Below are 25,767 nucleotides of genomic sequence, written 5' to 3' on the forward strand. Positions count from 1 at the left end.
AAATATTTTTGTGTGTAAACTTCTCCCACGTTGTCCCATATTTTCTGAATTTCACATCAACAAACATAAAAGAAAATAAAAAGCTATTAAAAAAGAAATTCAAATTATTTATGCTAGATTGAAAAGGAAGAATCTGAAAATTAAAAAAAAAAACCTACAATCAAGTAGCAACAATCCTAAAACGTAGAAAAAATAAGAAAATAAAAAATTTTAAAACACGGAAATGAGAAGATCCACGAAGCAAAAACGGCCATGTGCAAACCATACAACAGAGAACACAATTTATTTGGTGAGTGATGAGTCAAGTAATCCCACTTCCCTTTCCTAAAAAAAATCCATGAGATATGAAAATGTCAAATGATGATGCAAACTAGGAAATTAATCCCATCTGGAAACACATAACACAAACTCCTTAGGCTTTCTCTGTTGCACAACTGATTCCTTAGCCTATATATATAGCTAGATTTTAGGTTAAAAATTACAAACATGGTGTTTTAGTTGAATTAGATTAGATTTTAAAAGATAAGATTTTAGTTGAATTAGATTATGTTTTAAAAGTTATTAATTATCAATATACTAAATTAGATATTAAATTGAAAAAATAACTATATTGGCCAATCAAAACACAAAAAATAAAGAAAAACGAAAACTCTTTTTGTTTCAGCTTTCATATATATATATATACATATCTGTGTGTGTGTGCGTGTGTATACACAGGTCAAATGGCTCCTAAGAATAAGGGTACTAGAAGGATTGTTTAGACTGATGAATAATTTAATTTATTTGTTGATATTTGTAGTGAAGGCACTATAATTGATAAAAGAAGTGATGGTTGATGGGGCGACAAAGGATGAGTAAGGGAAGAAAATAAAATGAAAGATGCTGGAGTACAATTTGCTAAATAACATTTAAAACACAAATGGGTTGAGTGAAAGACCAATGGAAGTTATGGAAAGATTTAAGAGGAAAGGAAACTAGATTAGATTGGGATCCAAGTAAAGGCATAATTACAGCTTCTAATAAGTGGTGGAATGTGTGTGTGTGTGTGTATATATATATATATATATATATATACAGATTTATTCACTTTAGTAGTCAAGTTATTTATGACTGATTATTTATTTATTTATTTATATTTTAGGAAAATCCGAGTTTTGGAAGATTTCGTGAAAAAGGTATTGAAAAAGAGCTTTATAAAAAATATAAAATCATATTTGTAGGAATTGTGACTATAGGAAAGTTTGCATATACACCTTCTAGAGTATTGTCCAATTATAATAAAGATGTAGAATTAAATAATGTTATTAGTTTGGAAGGGAATGATGAGAGAGAATCTGATTTTGAAGACCATTTAGACAAAATGATTGATTTAAGATTAATATTAGATAATACACTTAGAAGTGAAAATTGTGGTCTTGAAAATATTTAAACTATGAAGAAACAAAAGCGAGAAAACTCATCAGTTAAATATGCAACAGAGAAAAGAAAATGCTCTAAAGAAAAGAAGACTTTCTGGTGATACACAAGTGTCTAATAGAGTTAATGGACTAAAAGAAACCATAAAAGAAAGTATGGAAAAGAAAACTATGGTGATATATGACCTTTTAAGAGATCGTCGAAGTTGTTCTATTGAAGAGATCATGACAGATATACTTTCTTTGCCACAAATAGAGAAAGGCTATGAAGTTCATTTTTTCTATACACTTTTGCTAAATAATAAGTCAAAAAGAGAGAAGTATAATACTATGCAAGATGCAAAGACAAAATGAAAATGACTACAATATCATTATGCTATGTGGACTAGCGATTTATGGAAGTCAAGTACATATTACTTGGAAAAAACCTTTGACTTCTTTTTCTATTTTATCATAAATTTGAACTTTAAAATATTTTTTATTTATTTATGTTTAAACTTTAAATTAGATGAATTTTAGTTTTTTTTTTACTTCATTTATATTTGAATTTAGATTATATTAAATATTGATTGTCAACTTTAAATTACGTATATTATAATTAATACTGGAGTTCATTTGATGTTTTTTATATTACTTTTGTCATAGATAAGGATATTATACAACACATATTTTTTGATGATGATGGCAACGATGGTCAAGTATTGGAAATGACAATATTTACTATTCAAAATGCTTGTCAATATTGTTTGAGACATATTCATAAAGAACCTTGTATGGATTCGTTTCAAATAGGAATTATCTAGACGTTGGAAGTAATGAGAGGGAATGAAAAACATTGTATTAATTTGTTCAGAATGGATAAATATACATTAATAAATCTTTGTCAAGATCTCGAAAGAAATTACGGATTAAATTCTTCAAGTAGAATGTCTTTTTTGGAGAAAGTTGGATGTTTCTTTATACTCTTGTTGTAGGTGCTTAAATAGGCATATTCAAGAACGGTTTCAACATTTATGTGAGATAGTAAGTATAAATTTTCATGAAGTATTAAAGGCAATAATGCATTTCTCAATTGATATAATAAAGCCTAAAGACTCAAAATTTAGTACTAATCCTCTTGAAATACTTGATGATGATAGATATATTATTGTCACTTTTACATATGATAATATCTTATAACTTTTTTTGGGTCAAAATAGGATTGTATTGACGCAATTGATAGCATTCATGTACCAGCTTTTGCTAATGAGGAAATCCAAATTCGATTCAATAGTAGGAAAGGCGTGCCTACACAAAATATTCTAAATGTTTATAATTTTGATATGCAATTTATATTTGTAGTAGCCGTGTGACATCCCGACCCGGCAAAGCGATCCTAAGAGGGCGGGTAGAGCAAAGCTCCTGGCTAGCTTCTAGGATAGCAGGCTAGCTAGGGTAGTGAAATGCGGGACACAGGAATGAATCAAATCATACATCGAAAAGGAGGAAACTAATCATTAGAGGCGCCTTTTGGTGGATTGGCTGGAGAGTTGGAAGAACTCCAGGGTTAAGCGTGCTCGCTTAATGGAAATCCTAGGATGGGTGACCTCCTGGAAAGTTTCTCATTTCACCTGCGGGACAAAACCGTCCGGGTCTTGCCAATCTTGTATGGGGGATTTGGCTTGATCCAAAGCGGATAATTCCTCTGGTGATTAAAGTCGGGCGTGACAAGACGGATGGAAAGGTACAGCTCATGATGGACGACTTTTTCAATATGCAATTCATAAGAGATATTTGAATTTTCCCAAACCACCACTTAGTAAATGTTAATCGAATATTATCTTTTAAAGTTTTTTTATTAAATAATTTTTAGATGTATATTATACATGTGCAATTGATATGTCTTTTTATTATATACCTTTAGCATGTGATTATTGATATATATTTATTATTATATGTGGAAAATACTATTTCATAGATTTGGATATCAATAAATGGAAGAATATTTTGAACCTTATAAAGGAATAAAGTACCATTTACCTGATTTTCAACGTGGTGGTCAACCCAAATGCTTTAAAGAGACTTTCAACCGTTGGCGTTCGTCTCTTAGAAGTTGCATTGAAAGAACTTTTGGAGTTTGAAAGGCAAAATGAAGGATATTACAATTGATGCATGCATACCCATTTCATATACAAAGGTATATTGTAATTGCATCTATGACAATCCATAATTAAATTCAATTGAATCAAAATCCTAATTTTATGCCACCTGATATATTTAGCAATACATATGAACTCAGCCAGAAGAAACTCAATTGAAAATTGAAGCAATTCACATGAGTGTCTTATGTGATCAAATTGCTTGATAGTTTAATGCAAAAAAAGATAGATTTTATTAATATGTTTATTAATATTAAGGTACATAATTTTATCAATATGCTCGTGGATTTTATTAATTAAGATAAGTAATTTAATTAATTTTTAATTTTTCTTATTTTTTAATTCATTGGAATTAGATTAGAATTATTTTATATGTAAATTTTAATTTATTTAAAAATATAACCTTGTTAGCCATTTTATATATTAACAGCAACAACTGATTACACCTTTACCAAACACTCATTGTTCATTCGCTATCAGCTGTTTAAAACCGCTGAACCAAAGAGGTCCCAAGTGTTAAAAAATCTATTGGCCATTCAAAGATCTATAAACTTAATATGGAAGGAATTGAATAAGAAACATAGTTTAGTTATTTGAGATAAATCTAACAGCTCGTAGTTGTTTTCGCCCCGCCCCCGAGCGACGCGAAGAACGCTCGTTTTTCCGTTTAATTTATTGGAAAAGGTTGATTTATTATCAAATGGTGACAAAACCTTTTAGGAATGCGATGCCGATAAATCAGTCTTACAAAACATTTGAGTCGCCATCCATTATTTCGGCAATGGGACCATTTCCAATTAAAAGTGACTTCATTTAACCCAATTTTATTCAAGGCCAATTATTTTAAAAGACTGGTCAGGCGCACCATGTGCGATTCTAGGTAAGGGAATTAGGTACGTCGACCCGTTGGAAGCCGACGCCCGGAAAACCGGCCTCTTTTTAACCTACATTTTCTAATTTATTTTATTTTAAAAAAGCCAATTTATTTATTTAAACCCAACCCGAATAAATCGAACCGAGTTCCTAAGTGGAAAATCATTCAATCGTCCCAAATAAATCCATTCATTGCATTCATAATCATTTATAATCATCCAAACCACATCAATCATTCAGCCCATATAAAAAATAATTAAAAGACCCGCTCTTGCCTTATGGTTAAAGGCGGGCCACAAACCGGATTTAAAATATAATCTACTCAATATAAATATAATAAACCCTAAAATCCCATAAACATGCATAATAAAATACTAACCTATTTGATATGATTAAACCATAATCTGTCCATTATTGATCATTTCTTGAATTATATAAAGAAGAAATGGAACTTTTATTTAATTACACGAAATTAAATTAAAAAATGAAATTATTCTGGAACCCTAGAACAGTTGCGTCATGCAGCTGTTCTATGAAGAACAGTTGCGTGACGGAACTCCTAGTTGCGTGACGCATCTGTTCGTGACTTTGACAAAATTCTCAGATTCATCAATCGTTTATTTAAACCATGATATTAAATAAAGACATAAAAAAAACAAGATAAAAATATATGCACGAACAGTTCCGTCACGCGACTAGTCAGGGCAAAGTCAACCACTTTTGGACATGAACAGTTCTGTCACGCACGTAATAGCTACGTGACGCAACTGCTCTGGTCCGTAACTACCTTTCAAACTACCCTTTTTTTACGTTTTCTTTTTATGAACACTTTTTTAATATTACTCAGAAACACTCAATAATGGGCAGAATACTACTTAACCAATATCAAACTACCCAAACCCCAACAAAATGGATATTTAATAAATCAACAACTAAAAATAACAAGAGGAGTTTAGATGGTTACCTAACCCTCAGATTCAAGGATTGCACGCGATTTGGGTGCCTTAGGAATAGTATTTCAGGATTCCAGAAATGTTCCTTGCCAAGTTTTAACAAGTAAAACTCTCTTTTTTTCTCTCTTCTTCTTTTTGTGACTTTTTGTTTGGTGTTTCAATCTATTTAATCTCTAATGGCTTGATCTTCTTCAAGATAACTCACTAGAGTTCTTGCAGAAAACCCTAGCCGCAGCTTAGTTCTTAAGAATTTCTCTCAAATCTCAAAAAGTCCAAAAATCAAAAGTCCAAAAATCAAAAGTCCTGTTTAAAGAATAAAAATGCTGTATTTATATGGGTAGGGCAATAGAACAGAGCTGCGTTACGCAACTAACAGTTGCGTGATGGACCCGAGAGCTGCGTGACGCAGCTCACTTTTCGTACTGTTGCCGCGTATCCACACAAAAAGCAAAAACGGTTACACGGGCTTTTTAAGGTGACGTCATCCTGGTTAGAGTTGTGTGACGCAACAACTAGTGCCATCACGCAGCTACAAGTTGCGTGACGCAACCCTAGCGCAGGTCAGACTTCCTTGAACCGACTTGAATCAATTCTTGGTTTAAAGATTTCTGGTTGACCCTGATTCCTTATTCCGCAACCTTGTATCCTCATCGGGCTAGGTGGGGGCATAAAAACACGCGTCAACAGTTCCCCCCCCCCCACTTTATCATTAATTGTATAAACGATTAATGTTAAAGTGGTCCATTGACGCGCCTTCAATCTGGCCATCATCCTCGAAGCTCGGTTTGATTGGATTGAAAGATGTTGGGTTAACTTGATCATCTGGCCACCTCCTTAGCTCGGTTTGATCGGCTTTCGTTGGCTCCAGTCGGATCAGTAACGAGCTCCAAAATTTGGTCTGATTAGATATGAAGATACCTCTGAAGCTCAGTTTGATCGGCTTGAAAGGTTTTAATTGTCTTGGTCAACTTCGTAATTCACCATCATTGACCGGGAAGAGAGTCCAAACAGCTTCGTAATACACCATCACTGTTCGGTCATTGAAATTGTCCTGATCAGCTTCGCAATACACCATCACTAATCAGTAAGAGGATTGACTCGATCAGCTTCGCAATACACCATCACTAATCGAGAAAAATGATCCAAACAGCTTCGTAATACACCATCACTGTTCGGTGGGACCTATCGACTTTGAAAAACCATCACCGGATGGCCTGAAAAATTGTTCAAAAGAAAAAGAGCGATATCTGTGTACAAACAAACCTTGCCTTTTGTTAGAAAAATGTTGGGACATCATATGCCCCCATGCATTAATTATAATTTTAAAAGTTTGCATCAGGGCAAAAGATTATACTTTTGCCCCCAGTCCGGAATTCCGACCTAGGACGAAAAATATCATCTTTTTAGGCAGACCTTTAATGTTTATTGTCAAAATTTGGTTTAAAAGTTTTCCAAAAATTTAGCAAAAATTTTATGCCAAAAAAATTTTGGGCCTGAATTTTCAGGTATACCTTTCCTGATGCAATGTTCGAAAGAAAACTTACCTGAGGGTAATCTGGGCAATTTGATGCTCCTGCCCCCTGTGCGGTGAGTAGACAAAATTATTGAAGTGTATGAGCCGCATACCGACGTCAAATTGCTTAAGTGGGCCGTCATAGGCTTTAAATGGGCCGTGCGGGCCTTGTGGGCTTGAGAAGGTTAATGGGCCCCTCCCTCTTTTGGGCTTGGAGAGGTGGGCTTAGGCCTAGTGCTTACTATAAGTAAGTTTCTTCTAACCATTTCATTTTCACTTATCTAAAACCCTAAGCTATCTGCAAACTCTCTGAACTTTCAACCAAAAAAAAAAGTCTCAACTTCCCGAGATCCCTGCCTCCGCCTACACTCCAGAGATGAACACCTTGGGAGCGATCCCGGATATGCCGACTTTTGAGGGCGAGCCGGTGCCAGTCAGCCGTAATCCGCTGACTTCCGGGACGCGACCACTGCAGCTTCTTCCGTTGCCGGGCACCGAGTTCCCGGTTCGCTACGAGACCAGTGCGATGCGCGGTTTCCAGACTGAGGTAAGTAATTTTTCTTTCGAATTTCTCATTTTTTCAGTTGCATATTGTGAATTTTGTTGAATCTGGCTGTCTGTATGTGCATCGGCAGTTGCGCCACGCAGGAAGGAGTTGCGTGACGCAACTGTTCTAGATGAACAGTTGCGTGACACAGTTGATCTAGGTGAACAGTTGCGTGACGCAACTGTTCGAAGCGCAGCGAACCCTAGCGCTTCTGAACTTATGATTTCACCCCTTTACATGTGTTTAATGCTTGATTTGTTGATTGATAATTGATGCCATCTCCCATGCGATTTATTTTTGCCTTGAAAACGCATAGAAATAACACAATAGACATAGAAATTGAGCATAAGTTGGATTCTGCGTACCTTCGACAGTTGCGTCACGCAACTGTTCTGTGGAAGAACAGTTCTGTGACGCGACTGTTCATCAACGAGGCAAGGCCTTGGACAGTTACGTGGTGCAGCTGTTGAGATGCGTGGCACATCTGTTCTTAGGACGCAATATTTTGAATAGTTGCGTGGCGCAGCTGTTGAGGTGCGCGACGCAGCTGCTGAGGTGCGCGACGCAGCTGTTCTTCAAGATGCGCAACTTGGGCAAGCTGCGTGACGCAGCTGTGTAGACGCGTGACGCAGCTGTGTAGATGTGTGACGCAGCTATGGTTTGGCCCGAGACTTGAATTTTTATTTTTCCTGTCATGAAATAAAGATAGATAACTGTTAGCTTGATTTTTATTTAAATTGAAAATTTTTCTTACACAGGTTGATCTGGGCAAGGCCCGCGCTGGTGGATCTTCCACTGATGCTTCTGCTTTTTGGGATCTGCTGGACCCTCCTATGCGCGCTTAGGTCGTTGCTGCTAGCTTCGGTGATTACGCTACGGGGCTCCGCTGTACACAGCCTCGGTTTCCACTAGCTATGCGCTACGCGCTGATGGAGCGGTGGAACGACTGCACCCACACCTTCGTCTTCGGATTCGGGGAGATGACTCTGACACCGGCCGACTACGCTGCTATTACCGATCTCCGGTTTCATGGTCCAGTCGCTCCTTTGGACGCTCGGTACCAGACCGCTACTCTTGGAGCTCAGCTAGTATGCTCTCTGCTCGGTGTGACCACCCAGACCAGGTACACCGCGCAGGGATGCATATCATACGAGGTCGTATACCGCTTTTGGGCCGAGCGGATCCGTATGAGGCTGGCTGCGTGGAGAGAGCTTCCTGCTGATGCTCGGCCTGCTGCCCCGGCTTACACTCGGGAGGAGAGGGATCAGGCCGCCCAGTCCTTTCTCTTCTACATCATTTCCTCTCAGTTGCTATGCACCTCCCAGAATAAGGGAGACCCAGCGGTGCTAGTATGCTTGAGGGATTTGAGTCAGGTCGGCTCCTACGACTGGGCCACTCTTGCTTTGGCTCATCTCTACCACGGTCTTGATGTATGGACCCGTGGTAACGGTGAGTCGAACTGGCAGTTCATCCGGCCACTTGAGGTAAGACTCTCATTCTCTTCGCCCCATTCTTTTATCATCTTATTTTTACTACTCAACTGTATACTGAGCTCACTGTGATCTTTACTGCAGGTGTGGGCCTACGAGTACCGCATCTATCCAGGCGGTTCGAGCGACGATACCCCGACTAACTCCCGGCGGATTCCTCGGTATCTGGCGCACTGCCATCATACCTTCGCCAGTACCGAGCATCCCCATTACTGGAGGTGCTTCCTGAACGACAGGGCCTTATCCGATGTAAGTACAAGAATCCTTTGAACAACATAGCTTTCTCTTCTTTCTTTTTTTACTGTGCAAATACTGATTCTTCTGTTTTGCAGCTGCTTCTGACTCCCTGGGAGGGAGAGGCCTGGAGGACCTATCCCGCTCGCGGGGTAGCAGAGCTCTACACGTGATCAAGACTCTTGCTGCGGGGGTACTGGCTTGATCGGTACGTCCTGGGGGAGAGAGTCTATGATATCCAGGTGGCCCCGGCACAGCGGCGAGTGCTCCATGCTCCTCCTCGCCATATGTGCTTGCTGGAGGGCATGACTGCAAAGGACCGGGAGGAGGAGTATGATGGTTCTTCTGTTGATAGCTTTTTGTCAGCTGGTGATTACGCCATGTACTTCTCCACCCGTCTGCAGGTCCGGTTGCCTAAGGTTCTGGAGTACACCCAGGTGATTCTCTTATTTTCAATCTTACCCATTTTTCTTCAACTGTTTAACCAAGTGACTAAGTATCTTCCTCTGTGACTTGTTGCAGGAGAGGAAGAAGCATAGGACGGCGGCCCACTATAGAGCGAGGCTGAGGCTGAGGTGGAGGCGGCGGCGGCTGCTCCGGCTGGACCGACAGCGGCTGCTCCGGCTGGACCAGCGGGAGCTGTACTGGGTGATGTCCCATTCCCACTTGGCATGGAGGTGGTACTGGATCCTGGTCTGGGCCTGGGGTCGGCTATCATCATTCCTGCTGACCTCAGTAGGCTCCTCCACCACCGCAGCTGGATCATGAGCATGCCACACACGTAAGTAGTAAAATGAATTCACTAAGTAGAGAAATACTTTACATGGGTAATTCTTTATTAAATGTTCTCCTGTGTTTGCAGGTGCCTGCTCAGAGATACCAGGAACTGTGCCAGAGGTTCGAGTTGCCCGGTCTTTCATTGGCCGACTCTATTCTGACCGCCATGAGAGGGTATGAGTCTCGCAAACTTTCTGCTTCTTTTCTACATACCTCTCTTACATCTTTCTGCTTTTACAGGATCTGGAGATTGGGAGGTTGCGGAGGCACTAGTCTTGCCAGTCCGGTGCTATGGCCCGACTCCAGATGGAGGTGGATCGACTCTAGACGAGGCTAGAGGTGGAGGGGATTCCGCTGGACCTCTCTGAGGAGGATGATGATGGCTCCTCATCCGATGACGCACCACCGTCTCCACCCCCTCAGGCAGCTGCTGGTCCCAGCCGGGGGCGTCGGTAGCCAGTCTCCTGTGTTTTGACCATTTTTGGAACATTTTGTAGTTTGTAGGATTACATGTACAGTTTTATTAATTTTACAATATTATTTATTTTTTTACAGTATTTTGCTTTTATTACAGTATCATTTATGTGTTTATTTCTTACAACTTGTGAAATCTTTATACCTGCAAAAACAAAACACAAAAATGCAAAATAGCGGTGTCCCACTTACTTGCGAAAGTGGCCCGACTCGTTAATGATCAACCAACCAATTTATTGTAAAAAATGAAATAAAATAAAGTAAATACAAGATGAGGAACTTAAAGTAAAACAAGGTAAAAATCAATTAGAAACAGAAGTGGATCGTAGTACTTACCTGACAGGGTGGTCCACTTGGTTAATGCGGACTTAATGGCTCCCGACGACTTGTGGGAGATTCCCCCATGGACCAACTCGCCTGGTTGAAATATTTCAAAGACTTGAAGCCTGATCACGGTTTCCTTTCTTGGCTCGTCACACACTTCAACCCTAACACCATGGTTTTCCGGTTTGAAGATTACGAAGTCACTCCGACTTATGAGGAAATGTGCGCTGTGATGGGCCATCATCCTGAACAAGATGAAACTCCGGCTTTGCCCCCAGGACCCAGATATGATCTGACCGAGATTGTGGCCCTGTGCCCGGTTTACCTTCCTGACGGCATAAACACGGATCAAGGTCTTCCTTTAGAGCTTTTTCTGAGTAGGGTTCTGTCCATGGATATAGATCCCTCCTGGATTCGAGCCTGCTGTTTCTTGCTGTTGAATATGTATGCCATGAAGAACCGCCAACCTGGAATTGGAGATTTTCGATTACTGACAGTTGTTCGTGACATGCAAATGTATCATCGTACTGTCTTCCTGATGATCATGGGGGAGACGATGTGCTGGGTTAGGGATATTGCCCTTCACATCACCAATTTTAATGTTCACCATCGTGGTTGTCCGATGTTATTGCAAGCATGGGCTCTAGACAAGTTAAGCCTGATTCTTCAGTCCCAGCTCATTTGATTCCAACCTATGGCCCTGCCAACTTTCGATCTTGGACTCGAGGACGCTTCGATTTCGGGGATAACCTGACAATTTGGTGGACTTGTCCTTGGTGGAGGGTCAGACTGGTCACTACTGGAAGCATGAACCTCAACTACGTGTTATACGCCAGTCTAGACCATTCCATGGCCTATTTCCCAGACACGATCAGCCGTCAGTATGGTTTGATACAGCGCGTTCCCAAAGTCTATGACTTTGAGAGTGGTCTCATGACGCAGCGTCTGTTGACCAGTTTGGCTGACCGTTGGCGAAACCGAAACACCAGGTAGCTAGGTCAAGGAGTAATGCAGGACACTGTGACACCCGAATACGTCAACTGGTTTTACACCCCATGATGATATTAGGTTCTGCATAGGTTGGCATCTGATGACAACCCCCTACTAGAATAAATGCTGTTGTTATTTTTTCTTTTTTTTTTTTGTTCCCGGGCCATGAGATCCTAGTTAATGTGTCTCCTTTCTTTCAATTAATGACTCTGGTGGTTCTGCTTTATTGATTCCTGCTTTCTGCACACACGGACAACAAAAGACAACAAACCTTTTCCTTCGAAATTATTTGTTGTGTTAGTTATTTGGGCCCCCTGCCCCTGGGTTAATAAATAAAAGCTCATAAAAATGAATTATTTGATTTAAAGACAGAAACTTACATTTTGAAATAAAAAGATGGGGGACTATTTTTATTGCCTGCAAAGATCAAACAAAAACAGCATATGTAACTTCTTTATGTATGCATGAACCTACTGAGTACTAAGGTTTTATCCATGATTTTATTGATCTTTCCAAGGAAATCACTGAGAAAATGGTATTTATTCTCCTGATCAATGTTTTAAAAGAATCCTTCATTTAGGTAGGACCAATAGCTAGAACATTTTCAAAATAGATGAGCCAATCTTGATCAAATGAGTAGATAAGCAGAGGGGAAGATCTTGCATTCTTTGACCATATCCCCGAAACAAAAGGAAGAAAAATTTTGAAATTCAAACCCTTTATTAAACTTACTTCTTTTCAACATTATACAGAAGTAAAGAAAACTTATTTTATTACAATGGTCATTCATTCTAACTATTCATTTACCTACCCCTTCTAATCAAGTTGATGGCATTGAGTAACCAATCACAAATCTGTCATGAACGCATGGCATAGATTTCACATTTAAACTAAGCACCACATGTTAATCCCGAAGGTTTTATTATTGTTTTTTTTATTATGTTTTAACTTTTGCCTAGGCCGCCCTTTCGGGTTTTCAACCTAGTGAGCTCATTTCTTGCCTAGACCGCCCTTTCGGGTTTTTGACCTAGCCTCTTTTTTTTTTTCTTTTTTTTTAAATCGAAATCATCATTTCAGACATAAAATCTTTTCATTTGGTCCTGATTGACAATCCGATTGACAGGCTTCCCTTCCATGGTAATTAATTCAGCGGCACCTTTAGCTAATAGCTTCTGAACTCTGAATGGTCCATGCCAGTTGGGTTTGAATTTCCCACCAGGATGATTCTGGGCTTCATGATCCAACAATCTGATCAATACCAAATCTCCATTCTTTAAAGCCCTTGGATGTACCCATTTGTTGTAGAAACGAGCAATCCTTCTCTTTCTCATCTAATCCTAGAATCGAGCGTTCAATCCTCTTCCATCTAAGAGCGCCAGATCCTCATGCCTTTTCTTGACCCATTCTTCCTCGGTCAGACCAGCTTCTACAAGAACTCTAAGAGACTTCTTTTTGAGCTCTATAGGTAACACTGCTTCCATCCCATATACAAGTTCAAAGGGAGAAGCTCCGTTGACTGACTTGAAGGTAGTGCGATGCCCCCAGAGCGCGAAAGGAAGTTTCTCAGCCCAGCTTCTATAATTTTTGCACATCTTGGACATGATTCTTTTAATCTCCTTATTCACGGCTTCTATTGCACCATTAGCTTGAGGGCGATAAGGAGAAGAATGGTGATGCTCAACCTTATATTTATATAGCAATTGACCGACATCTGCTTGAAAATGAGAACCATTGTCTGTAACTATGTGATGGGGAACACCATAGCGACAGAAAATGTTCTGTTCAATGAATCTAGCCACATGCTTTGCAGTCAAAGTTTTGTAAGATTGAGCCTCGATCCACCTGGAAAAGTAATCCACTGCAACCAAGATATACTGATGACCATTCGATGCTGCTGGTGTGATCTTACCGATAATATCTGTGCCCCATGCAGAAAAAGGCCAAGAAGGAGTTGTCGGATGGAGTTCAACAGCAGGTAAATGGCTTTTATTATCATGATATTGGCAGGCTTTACAATGACGCACATAATTGACACAGTCACCTTCCATCTGCATCCAAAAATAACCCTACCTCATGATTTTTCTGGCTAAGCTCATGCCGCTCAAATGAGTGCCGCAGACTCCCTCATGAACTTTCTTCATTATTTCTTTCCCCTCCTTCTTACTCACGCATCTTAGCAACATTTCATCCCAAGCCCTCCTATAGAGTTCATCATCAGCCAGGACATAATTCAGAGCCATTTTTCTTAAGACTGAACGGTCTTCTTTTGTGGCATCATCAGAAAAAGTATCGTCTTTCATATACCGCAGAATATCCGTAAACTAGGGTTCTTCCTCCGACTCCACCTGATTCACAAAATGTTCTTCATAGCACGAGATATTTGCCGCAGTAATGATAAATGGCTTCTTTGGAACTTTACTTAAATCCTGCCAAGCTGATGCTAAGTTTGCCAAGGCATCCGGAATTCTGTTATAGGTTCTTACTATGTGAGTAAAGGTGATCTTATCAAAGAGTGCTGCCTTCTTCAACAAGTACTCGACATAGGGCTTCAATCTTTCTTCTTCCACTTTCCATCTCTCGTTTGCGTGTTCGATGACTAACAGCGAATCGCCTATCACCTCGACTTCCTTAGCACCGGATGCAAGAAGTGCCTCCATTCCCATGATGCATGCTTCATATTCAGCCATATTGTTGGTGACCGGAAACAACAATCTTTTGCACATTGTTGTGACCTCGCCATTAGGTGCTTCTATCACAAGCTCTGGCTCTGTTTCTATTGGCTGATCCATCAAATTACAATTTCCAAGCCCATGTTTCAACACACAGCAAGTGTTCATCTGGAAACTCCAATTCCCATGATTCGTCATCTACAACAGGATTTTCGGCCAGGAATTCTACCACAACTCGTCCTTTGACCGTTTTCTTTGTGACAAACTCTGCATCCACACTAGACATCTGAATTAACCATTTGGATAGCCGCCCTTCCAGAGTAGGCGTTCTCCTCAGATACTTCATAGGATCAATTTTAGAAACGAAAGTGACCCTGAAGGAATCAAAGTAAGGCCTCAATTTCTTTATCGACCATACCACTGCCATACACGTTTTCTCTACCACATTGTACTTCTCCTCGATAGGCAGCAGTTTCTTGCTGATGTAATAAATGGCCTTTTCTACTCCAGCAGCGTTCGACTGTGCCAACATTGCTCCAACTCTTGCATCCTCTATAGACAAATACAAGATCAGAGGTTCCCCTGGTCTAGGCGAACTCAGCACTGGTGGATTCATCAAACATGTTTTTATGTGATCAAAGGCTTTCTGGCAGTCCTTATTCCATTTAACTGGCTGATTCTTCTTAAGTAGCTTGAAAATCGGAGCACAAGTGATGGATAGCCTAGAAATAAACCTGCCGATATACTGAATTTTACCCAAGAAGCTCCTCACCTGACGTTCTATTTTTGGCGGTTCCATATCTTGAATGGCTTTTATTTTGTCCGGGTCGACCTCAATCCCATTAGGTCCTATAAAAAAACCTAATAGTTTCCCTTTTGTTACTCCGAACACGCACTTTTTGGGATTGAGTCTTAAGTTGTACTGCTTAACCCATGCAAAGAACTTTTCTAGCATCTCCGCGTGCTCTTCTTGTGTTCTTGTCATGATCACCATGTCATCCATATATACCTCCAATCCTTTATGGATCATATCATGAAATAATGTTGTAGCCATTCTCTAATATGTTGCACCGGCATTCTTTAGTCCAAATGGCATCACTCTATAGCAAAAAGTCCCAAAATCCGTGGTAAAGGCAGTCTTGTGCTTGTCAAATAAGGCCATTAAGATTTGATTGTATCCGGAGAATCCATCCATGATAGAATAACATCCCATCCCGGCAGCACTGTCAATCAAAACATCTATGTGCGGAAGCAAAAAGTCATCTTTGGGTGAGGCTCTATTTAGGTCTCGGTAGTCAACACAAACTCTTATCCTCCCATCCTTCTTCAGCACGGGGACTATATTAGCCAGCCATTTAGGATAATGCATAACCTCTAGGAATCCTACATCTAACTGCTTCTGGACTTCGGCCTTGATCTTATCCTGCCATTCTAGTCTGACCCGCCTCCTCTTCTGCTTCACTGGCTTAATACTTGGGTCAGTAGGAATGAAGTGTTCTGCGATTGATCTATCAATTTCTGGCATGTCAGCGTAGCTCCAGGCAAATACCTCTGAATTTCTTTTAAGACATTCTTGAAGATCCTGTCTGAGTTCAGGTTTGAAATCTGATCCGATTTCGATTATTTTAGGATCTTCAGTGGTGCTTAAGTTAAATGCAAAATGATGCAATGCATTTATGTCAAATATGTGCGTGGTATAATCAATGCCATGAACGTGACAATCAGGAAAATAAGAAAACAAATAGTCAAAATTTACTTCCATTGATTGAAATAATAAAGGGATACCATCCAAATTGTTCTCAAAACAATAATCAGAAAAACACAAGACAGGATTAATAGCCTGTTCAATACATTCATCACAACTGTTCTTTATTGCTTGGATTACTTCATCTGCATCTGGTGCTTCCTCTGCTTCCGGGGTAGCTTTTGCTTTCTCCTCTTCAAGCTTTGCCATCTTCATCACCTTCCCCTCTACTTCTTCAACATCTTCGGCTGCTAGCACTGACTGGAGGATCCTTGCCTTAGCCTTCTACTCTTACACCATCTTGGAAGCTTCATCCCCAATCCCCAGGAAATCTTTAAACTCTAATATCTCCTGTGACCATTCCGTGCCACTGCCTGCTTGAACCATCCCCACCATGAATTGTGTGCCTTTAACCAACTGTTCGAAGGAAGGTTCAGGAGACTTGATCAACTGCTCATCAAAGTCTGTCATGAAGATCTCCAGACCAGGGTAGGTCTTTCCTCTACTTTGAAATTCCCCTGAAGCCTCTGGTACAAAGAAAATCTGATTCAGATTTGGCTCTCTAACCGGAGACTGGATCTCATATTTCTCCTTCTTTCTGCTTTCTGAATACCCCAGCCCACGTTGGTCTTGTTGTCCCTGTGCTGAAGACAGAGGTTCAAATCTTCCTTATAAGTCCCTGCCTAGCCCTTTGCCATATTGCCATTGCATCTTTTTCATCATTTTTCTAGAAAAAGGGCTCATTCTGTTTACTGCACTTTTACCGTCAGTGATTACTTCATTAATCATGGCCACCTCAAAACCGGACAAAGGGACAACCAACTCAAGGCTTTCTACAGTTGCCACATTCAAGTCCTCTTGCGCATTAATGGTCACCACCTCAGTACCCCAGGGGACTTTAACTTTTCTGTGCAAGGTGGATGGGATTGCACCTAGAGGGTGAAGCCATGGCCTTCCCAATAGTAGAGCATAATTGGCCAGAATATCCAGAACGACCACATCCACCCAACTCTCTATAGCCCCTGCCGAGATCTTTGCTCTGAAAGTTCCTTTCGCATTGCGCATGGTATTGTCATAAGCTTTGACCACCATGTTAGATGGTTCAAGTTCTGACTCCTCAATTTTGAATTTAGACAACATCTTCAGTGGGCATACACACAAGGCTGACCCGTTATCCACCATCACATTGCAGGTTTCACGCCCGTTAACAGCAATCTGAATGTACAGAGGCTTGCAGTGACTTCTTCCTTCCGGAGGTAGGTCAGAGTCAAAGAAGGTGATCTCCCCAATCCTTTGCTGTAATACATTGATCATGTCTACACTCTGGATCTGGGCAGGCACTCTAACAAATGTCATGGCTTCCAACAAAGACTCCCTATGCTCCTTGGAGGCTATTAGTAAATCCCACAATGAAATATCAGCCTTTGTCCTCTACAACTGGCTCAGTACTGAATTTGCCGTTACACCGCTAGGTGTTCTGTTTTGGCTGCTCTCACCCACTTCAATAGTCTTCTTTGGCACTTTCTCCACTTCATCTTCTTTCTTCTTTTCTTTGGGCTGTTCTTCACCCTTGTCTGTTGTCTTCTTTCTCATTCCATCAGTGGCAACTCCTTTCCCTTTAGACTGAGCACTGCTGTCGGGATTATACACTCGCCCACTTCGGGTTAAGCTTTGGATGCCCACTTCATTCACATCCTCCTCACTGCTATAGTACCACTGATCTTCCTGATCAGCCAAACTCTTCTAGATCGCGAGCTGAATCTGCTCCTCTTCACTTTCTGGTACTTCGCCTACCTTAACCGTGATGCTTTTCTCAATCTCAATCTTCACCGGCATCTTTTCTTCTTCATCATCGCTGCTACAATCGTCCCATATGTTCAGCATGGCACACATTCTTTCTTCCCATTCAGCCTCTGCCAATACCAGTTCTTCTGGTAGACCACTTCCGATTGCATTAACCGATCCACCTGACTGGGACTTGTGGGGTGGACAATTGTACTAGTATTGGGGCAGTGGATTGTTCTTTGTGCTTGGCTTGTTCTTCTCGGAAGGCTTAGTAATATTTCCACTGTCAATCAAATCTTGAATGTCGTGCCTTAGCTTGAAACAATCATCAGTAGAATGCCCCTTACACTAGTGGTAGTCGTAGTTCCGATCAATAAACCTACCCCGAACAGGTTTAGCTGGATTAACTGGCAGCTTGGAAAGCACTCCATTCTTAATGCAGGATCATATGACCGTACTCAAAGGTCTGCCAGATCGGTGAACTCTCTTCTTACTTTTTCATTGACAGCTCCCACCGTGTTACTACTTCCAGACTGGTTCAGGGCACTACTTCCAGCATTTCTATCAGTTTAGGAGGTCTGATAATTGCCCAACCCTCGACTCTTCTTCTTCTCGTCCTTATACAGCTCTTCTATGTTCAATCCAGCTCTTTGGACTAGAGCAAAATCACTAAGAGGTTGGGCTAGCATTCTCCCCTTGAAGAAAGGTAAGAGACTTCTACTGAAAATTCTGATTAATTCTTAGTCCTTCGGCCTCGTCTGGACCATGAACAATTTGGTTCTCCATCTCTGGTAATAATTTGAGAAACTTTTGTCTTTTTCCTGTCTCAAACTCTCCAAATCTCGAAGGCCAAACTCATCGCTCTCATCTGTCTTGAAATGCTTAAGGAAAGCGGTCTGAAGTTTGACCCAGTGCCTTTGTACTTCCATCTCCAGATTGTCATACCATCTTCGGTAGCTTTTATGCAGTGTCTGAGGGAATGCCCGTAGCACGTCCTCTTCATTATACCGGTTCATTTGGGAAACCCGAACGAACTCAGATAGATGGGACCGCGGGTCGTTGTCCCCTTCAAATATGGTGTGCTTGAAAGTCTTGAAGGATGTAGAATTTGTGGGACTCAGAACATATTCTGTTACATGGAAATTAGTAACAGGGTCTTTCTCTTTTGTAGTAACCATCTTCTCAAACTTATCTTTCAGTTCGGCCTCGAACTTATCTTTCAGTTCAGCAAATTACTTACTTAGATCGCTCTCGACTGGGACAGCATTACCAGCAGATGCTTGATGACCCGAGGTGGGTTCCGGAGACTCTCTTTCATCCACTATGCTGATAACTTGATGTGGGAAGAACCTGTTCTGGGCTCTATCTTGAGCAAGGGCAGCAACGATAATTTCAGTGATAGTCTTTATCTGGGCTGGAGAAAACTCGGTCTCATTCGGGGTATTATCAACCATTTCTACCAAATCTGAATCTGAAACTGACAAACTTGAGTGAATCACAGGACTAACTGGAGTAGGCTCGGGGATTGGGGACACTCTGACCAAACGTTGACCAGGGCGTCGTTGCCAAGCTCTTGAGGTGATTTCCCGGGAAGGATCAATTCTAACTAATAGATATAAACACCTGAGTTAAAATGGGTCCTGCGTGTGTGCATGAGAAATAACAACACGTAGAATGAGAAATGCAGTTCTAATGTGCTAATGACCGGTATGGAAATAAGATCTCGATTTCAATGACTGGACCCAAAATTCGGTGTGAATAACATGGCAATAACTTATTTTGTATTTAAACATTTCTGGCATTATCTGTCGTCAACCATCCATTTTTGGAATTTACAGTCAGCTATTTTCTCTCAAGTCCCTAACTTTTGCCTTGGAATGAAAGAATTTCCAAGCGGAACATTTTTTGTTATCTTTTTTTGTTTTTGTATCCTTACTTTTTACCTTGGAACATATGGTCCCAAGCAGGATCTCATTTTGTTTTGTTACAAATTTTGTAATCTCTCACTTATTTTTAGATAATGCGAGAAATGTGAAGATACAAAGGAATCGCAACCCCCTTATATCTCCCTTTTCTTTTGGGTATAAAATCGCTATAAGTGATTGCATTATGTTATTCAAAACGAATTTAAGGTCCAGTCTCAAAATCAAGGTCAAACGTCCATACCGGAAATTAACTCTTATTAATGCATGGCTGAAAAGGAAAATGTTACATGGTGCATGAATGTCACAACATATGTACAGTTTATAACATACAGGGGAACGAGAGTTGGGAAATGCATGCCTTCCAACCTTATTTCTCCCACACACGAATTTCATTGGTATAAATTCCGACATCTGTTTCCTAGGAATTGGTCTAATCTCGACAACCAACAGGGGGTTTTGAGATTGATGATACAAACTCTCGGAAATGAATGCAGCATAATAACAGCAAACAGAATCGGGTGTTCCTTAGGGGAAGTAACTAAGGTTTTCAACTATATGCATGGGCTTTAGTCTTATTTAGGCTTACAAAAGTATGGGTTCAGCAAACGGGATTGGGCTTTGTTGGGCCTACTCCTTTTGACGCACCTTTAAGGTACTAGGCTTGCGATTGGTAGTTTTGTTAATTCTTGGATGGATTTACCTAAAACGCGAGGTTTAGGCTGGATTCACCGTCAAAGTTAACAACAGTACCGAAGGGTAATATGGGTAGAAAGTGGTGAGAAGAGAGAAATACGGTATGAATGCAAGATCCTAGCAAAAAGGTAAGCAAATAAACACATACGGACGATTAAAGAATTTTCCAACGGCTTTCTATTCAATTTTGTTTAGAAAAATGTAGGCTTTAGAGTCAATTCCTAATTGCAACCACTTAATTATTAAAAATAACTGGGGATTAGTGGATGCAGATCCCCAGTGAAGTCGCCAATCTGTTTTCGCCCCGCCCCCGAGCGACGCGAAGAACGCTCGTTTTTCCGTTTAATTTATTGGAAAAGGTTGATTTATTATCAAATGATGACAAAACCTTTTAGGAACGCGATGTCGATAAATCGGTCTTACAAAACATTTGAGTCGCCACCCATTATTTCGGCAATGGGACCGTTTCCAATTAAAAGTGACTTCATTTAACCCAATTTTATTCAAGGCCAATTATTTTAAAAGACTGGTCAGGCGCACCATGTGCGATTCTAGGTAAGGGAATTGGGTACGTCGACCCGTTGGAAGCCGACGCCTAGAAAAACCGGCCTCTTTTTAACCTACATTTTCTAATTTATTTTTATTTAAAAAGCCAATTTATTTATTTAAACCCGACCCGAATAAATCGAACCGAGTTCCTAAGTGGAAAATCATTCAATCGTCCCAAATAAATCCATTCATTGCATTCATAATCATTTATAATCATCCAAACCACATCAATCATTCAGCCCATAGCAAAAATAATTAAAAGACCCGCTCTTGCCTTATGGTTAAAGGCGGGCCACAAACTGGATTTAAAATATAGTCTACTCAATATAAATATAATAAACCCTAAAATCCCATAAACATGCATAATAAAATACTAACCTATTTGATATGATTAAACCATAATCTGTCCATTATTGATCATTTCTTGAATTATATAAAGAAGAAATGGAACTTTTATTTAATTACACGAAATTAAATTAAAAAATGAAATTATTCTGGAACCCTAGAACAGTCGCGTCACGCAGCTGTTCCATGAAGAACAGTTGCGTGACGGAACTCCTAGTTGCGTGACGCATCTGTTCGTGACTTTGACAAAATTCTCAGATTCATCAATCGTTTATTTAAACCATGATATTAAATAAAGACATAAAAAAAAACAAGATAAAAATATATGCACGAACAGTTCCGTCACGCGACTAGTCAGGGCAAAGTCGACCACTTTTAGACATGAACAGTTCCGTCACGCAGGTAGTAGCTGCGTGACGCAACTGCTCTGGTCCGTAACTACCTTTCAAACTATCCTTTTTTTATGTTTTCTTTTTATCAACATTTGTTTAATATTACTCAGAAACACTCAATAATGGGCAGAATACTACTTAACCAATATCAAACTACCCAAACCCCAACAAAATGGATATTTAATAAATCAACAACTAAAAATAACAAGAGGAGTTTAGATGGTTACCTAACCCTCAGATTTGAGGATTGCACGCGATTTGGGTGCCTTAGGAATAGTATTTGAGGATTCCAGAAATGTTCCTTGCCAAGTTTTAACAAGTAAAACTCTCTTTTTTTCTCTCTTCTTCTTTTTGTGACTTTTTGTTTGTTGTTTCAATCTATTTAATCTCTAATGGCTTGATCTTCTTCAAGATAACTCACTAGAGTTCTTGCAGAAAACCCTAGCCGCAGCTTAGTTCTTAAGAATTTCTCTCAAATCTCAAAAAGTCCAAAAATCAAAAGCCATGTTTAAAGAATAAAAATGCTGTATTTATATGGGTAGGGCAATAGAACAGAGCTGCGTCACGCAACTCACAGATGCGTGACGGACCCGAGAGCTGCGTGACGCAGCTCACTTTTCGTACTGTTGCCGGGTATCCATAGAAAAAGCAAAAACAATTACACGGGCTTTTCAAGGTGACGTCATCCTGGTTAGAGTTGCGTGACGCAACAACTAGTGTCGTCACGCAGCTTGTAGTTGCCTGACGCAACCCTAGCGCAGGTCAGACTTCCTTGAACCGGTTTGAATCAATTCTTGGTTTAAAGATTTTTGGTTGACCCTGATTCCTTATTCCGCATCCTTGTATCCTCATCGGGCTAGGTGGGGGCATAAAAACACGCGTCAACAGTAGTTTAGTTATTTGAGATAAATCTAATAGCCCGTTTGGAATAAATGAATTATGGTTGTAGAATTCATTTGTAAATGAATTCCAAGTAAAATTCATTTGCAAATGAATTTGTCATGTTTGGTATGCTACAATTTAAAATAAGGAATTCTATTGAATTCCACAAAATTATGTTTGGAATAAATTCTTAAATGAAAATTCTATAGAGTAAAAGAATTGTTTTAAAATAACTCAGATCAAACTGAATATGATACTTGCTAATTATTGAATCTTAAGCTAATCTTTAAATGACCTTCTACAAAGTAATAGAATGCAAGAAAATATATCATGATAACTATTGCTATCAACTCAAAAAAGAATAAGTCAGAAATAGCTATCACCCCTAGAGACTAGGACTTTATTGAAACAAACCAAAGACTCCTATCTTCAAGCAACTAATTTCAGCAGAAAAAGACCCTTTCAATCCCTCCCTTAAACTAGCTGCAAACTGCAGTTAGTTTACATCAGTGAGATCATATATTCCCATATTCTTTTTGAGTTTTTGAAAAGCTTCGAGTTTTAGTGCCTTGGTCATCACATCTGCTACTTGTTCTTGAGTTCCACAATGAACTAACTTAATTTTTTCATCTTTTACAAGATCTCTTAAGAAATGAAAATGCACCCTGATGCGCTTGCTTCTTCCATGCATTACTGGATTTTTTGAGAGTTTAATTGTAGAGTTATTATCACACATGATGGTGGTGCTTCCTTGTTAAACATGACCCAAATTTCTAAAAACCCTTCTCATCCATACAGCCTGACATGCACAAGCAGCAACCGCCACAAACTCTGCTTCGATGGTTGAAAGTGTAACAATCAGCTATTTTTTCGAGATCCAAGACACAGCACTGAACTCAATAAGAAAACATAACCTGATGTGCTTTCGGAATCTTCTTCATCACCAGCATAATCTGAGTCTGTGAAAACAATCAAATCTTCTTCCCCTCCCTTCTTATAGAAAATACCATGACTAGTAGTTCCTTTCAAATAATGAAGAATTCTCTTAGCAGCTTGCAAATGTAATTCAGTGGATTTTGACATGTACCTGCTGATTAAGCTCACACTAAACATGATGTCTGGACGTGTAGCTGTAAGATACATTAACCTTCCAACAATTTGCTTATAGTAGGTGTTATCCACATAAATTCCATTGGCATCCCTACTTATTTTGAAACCCGGAACAATTGGAATACTTACAAGTTTGCTTTCTGACATTCCGAACCACTTCAACACATCATTAGCATATTTCTTTTGACAGACAAAAATCCATTCTGGTTTCTGCAACACCTTAATTCCAAGGAAGAACCTCATCTTCCTTAAGTCAGTCATATGAAAGGCTTTCATCATGGAATTCTTGAAGTCAACCATGATACCTTTATCTTTGCCGGTATAAATTAAGTCATCCACGTATATGCTAACAATTAGCAGTTTACCTTCACTATTTCTCTTAGTGAATAATGTTTGCTCATTTGGACACTTCTTGAAGCCTTCTTCAATGAAATGAGACTCAATTCGACTAAACCAAGCTCTTGGAGCTTATTTTAAGCCGTAAAAGGCTTTGTGCAACTTGTACTCTTTGTGCTCACTTCCCTTCCTTAGATATCCCTTTGGTTGCTCAATGTACACGTCCTCGTTGAGTTCACCATGGAGAAACGCAGATTTCACATCTAATTGAAAAATGTTCCACCATCTGCATGCTGCAAGTGCCACAATCATTCTTACGGTGTCCATTTGAGCCACTGGAGCGAAAACTTCATTGAAATCAATCCCTTGCTATTGAGAGTATCCTTTTGCCACCAGTCGAGCTTTATACTTGTCAACTTCACTGTGCTCATTCAATTTTATCTTGAAGATCCACTTAACACCGATGGTCTTAGATAAAGTTGGCAGGTCCATGAGCTTCCAAGTCTGATTTTTTCAATGGAGTTTATTTCACTATCCATAGCCTTTCTTCACTTTTCTTGTTTCACAACATCTTCAAATACAATGGGGTCTTCAGCTGCAATATCTTATATCGTATAGGCTGCTTCCTCACCTTCACTTATCCTTCTCCGCTAACATAATCCCCCATCCATGGTCGCCGCCTTCTTTATCTCTCTTAAGCTACTACACCCTGAGATCAGCCTTCACCATTCCTAGCTTCACTATTTTCACCATTATCATTATTTTCATCACTACTATCGCATTCCATATCACTAACTCACCCATCACCATCAGCATTATCATTTTCCTCACCTCTATTTTCTCCCTCATTTTCTTTATCACTAGGTCATCATCTCCCCATACTAACTCTGCCTTAATTTGAGCCTGAAACTTTTTCTCCCATTCCCAGCTCCTTTCTTCCTCAAATACAACATCCTTGCTAACTACAATTTTTTTAGTCTTAGGATCAAACAACCTATATCATTTCGACTCTTCATTAGCACCCAAAAGAATACAAGGAAAACTTTTATCATCTAATTTACCTCGCTTTGCTTCCGAAATGTGCATATGTGCCACACAACCCCATACTCGAAAGTGATCAACTGATGGTTTCACTCTGCTCCATGCTTCCTGAGGAATGATGTTTTTTACCGCAAGAGTAGGACACCAGTTCAACAAGTAGAATGTCCAGTTTGCAGCTTCAGTCCAGTATATCTTAGGCACCTTCTTGGCGGCTAGCATGCAACGTACCATGTTCATTACGGTCCTATTCTTTCTCTTGGCAATGCCATTTTGATTAGGTGTGTAGGTAGTAGTAAGTTGTCATTTTATCCCTTGTTCTTCACAGAATGCTTTGAAATTGAATAAAGTGAACTCGCCACCTCTATCTGTCCTTAAACATTTGATGGATTCTTCTGCTTCTTTTTCCACCATCTTTTTGAAGGTTTTGAAACATTCCAAAACTTCTGATTTCTCAAGCAACAAATACACCAATGCTTTATGACTGTAATCATCAATGAAACATAAAGTGCACCTCTTTCCACTACTAGATATGGGATCAATAGGACTGCAGATGTCTGCATGAACAAGC

The 25,767-nt window shown here is 39.9% G+C and overlaps 2 pseudogenes; both read left to right on the forward strand.

Moving 5' to 3' along the window:
• Positions 1 to 2,122: 2,122 nt before the first annotated feature.
• LOC149499090 (uncharacterized) lies at positions 2,123 to 2,767 on the forward strand (annotated as a pseudogene).
• Positions 2,768 to 3,122: 355 nt separating this feature from the next.
• Positions 3,123 to 3,759, forward strand: LOC149499091 (uncharacterized; annotated as a pseudogene).
• The last annotated feature ends 22,008 nt before the right edge of the window (positions 3,760 to 25,767 follow it).

Source organism: Jatropha curcas, chromosome 1 (assembly GCF_041381405.1).
Source record: "Jatropha curcas cultivar XTBG-Jc1 chromosome 1, XTBG_Jcur_1.0, whole genome shotgun sequence".
NCBI classification, from domain to species: Eukaryota; Viridiplantae; Streptophyta; class Magnoliopsida; order Malpighiales; family Euphorbiaceae; genus Jatropha; species Jatropha curcas.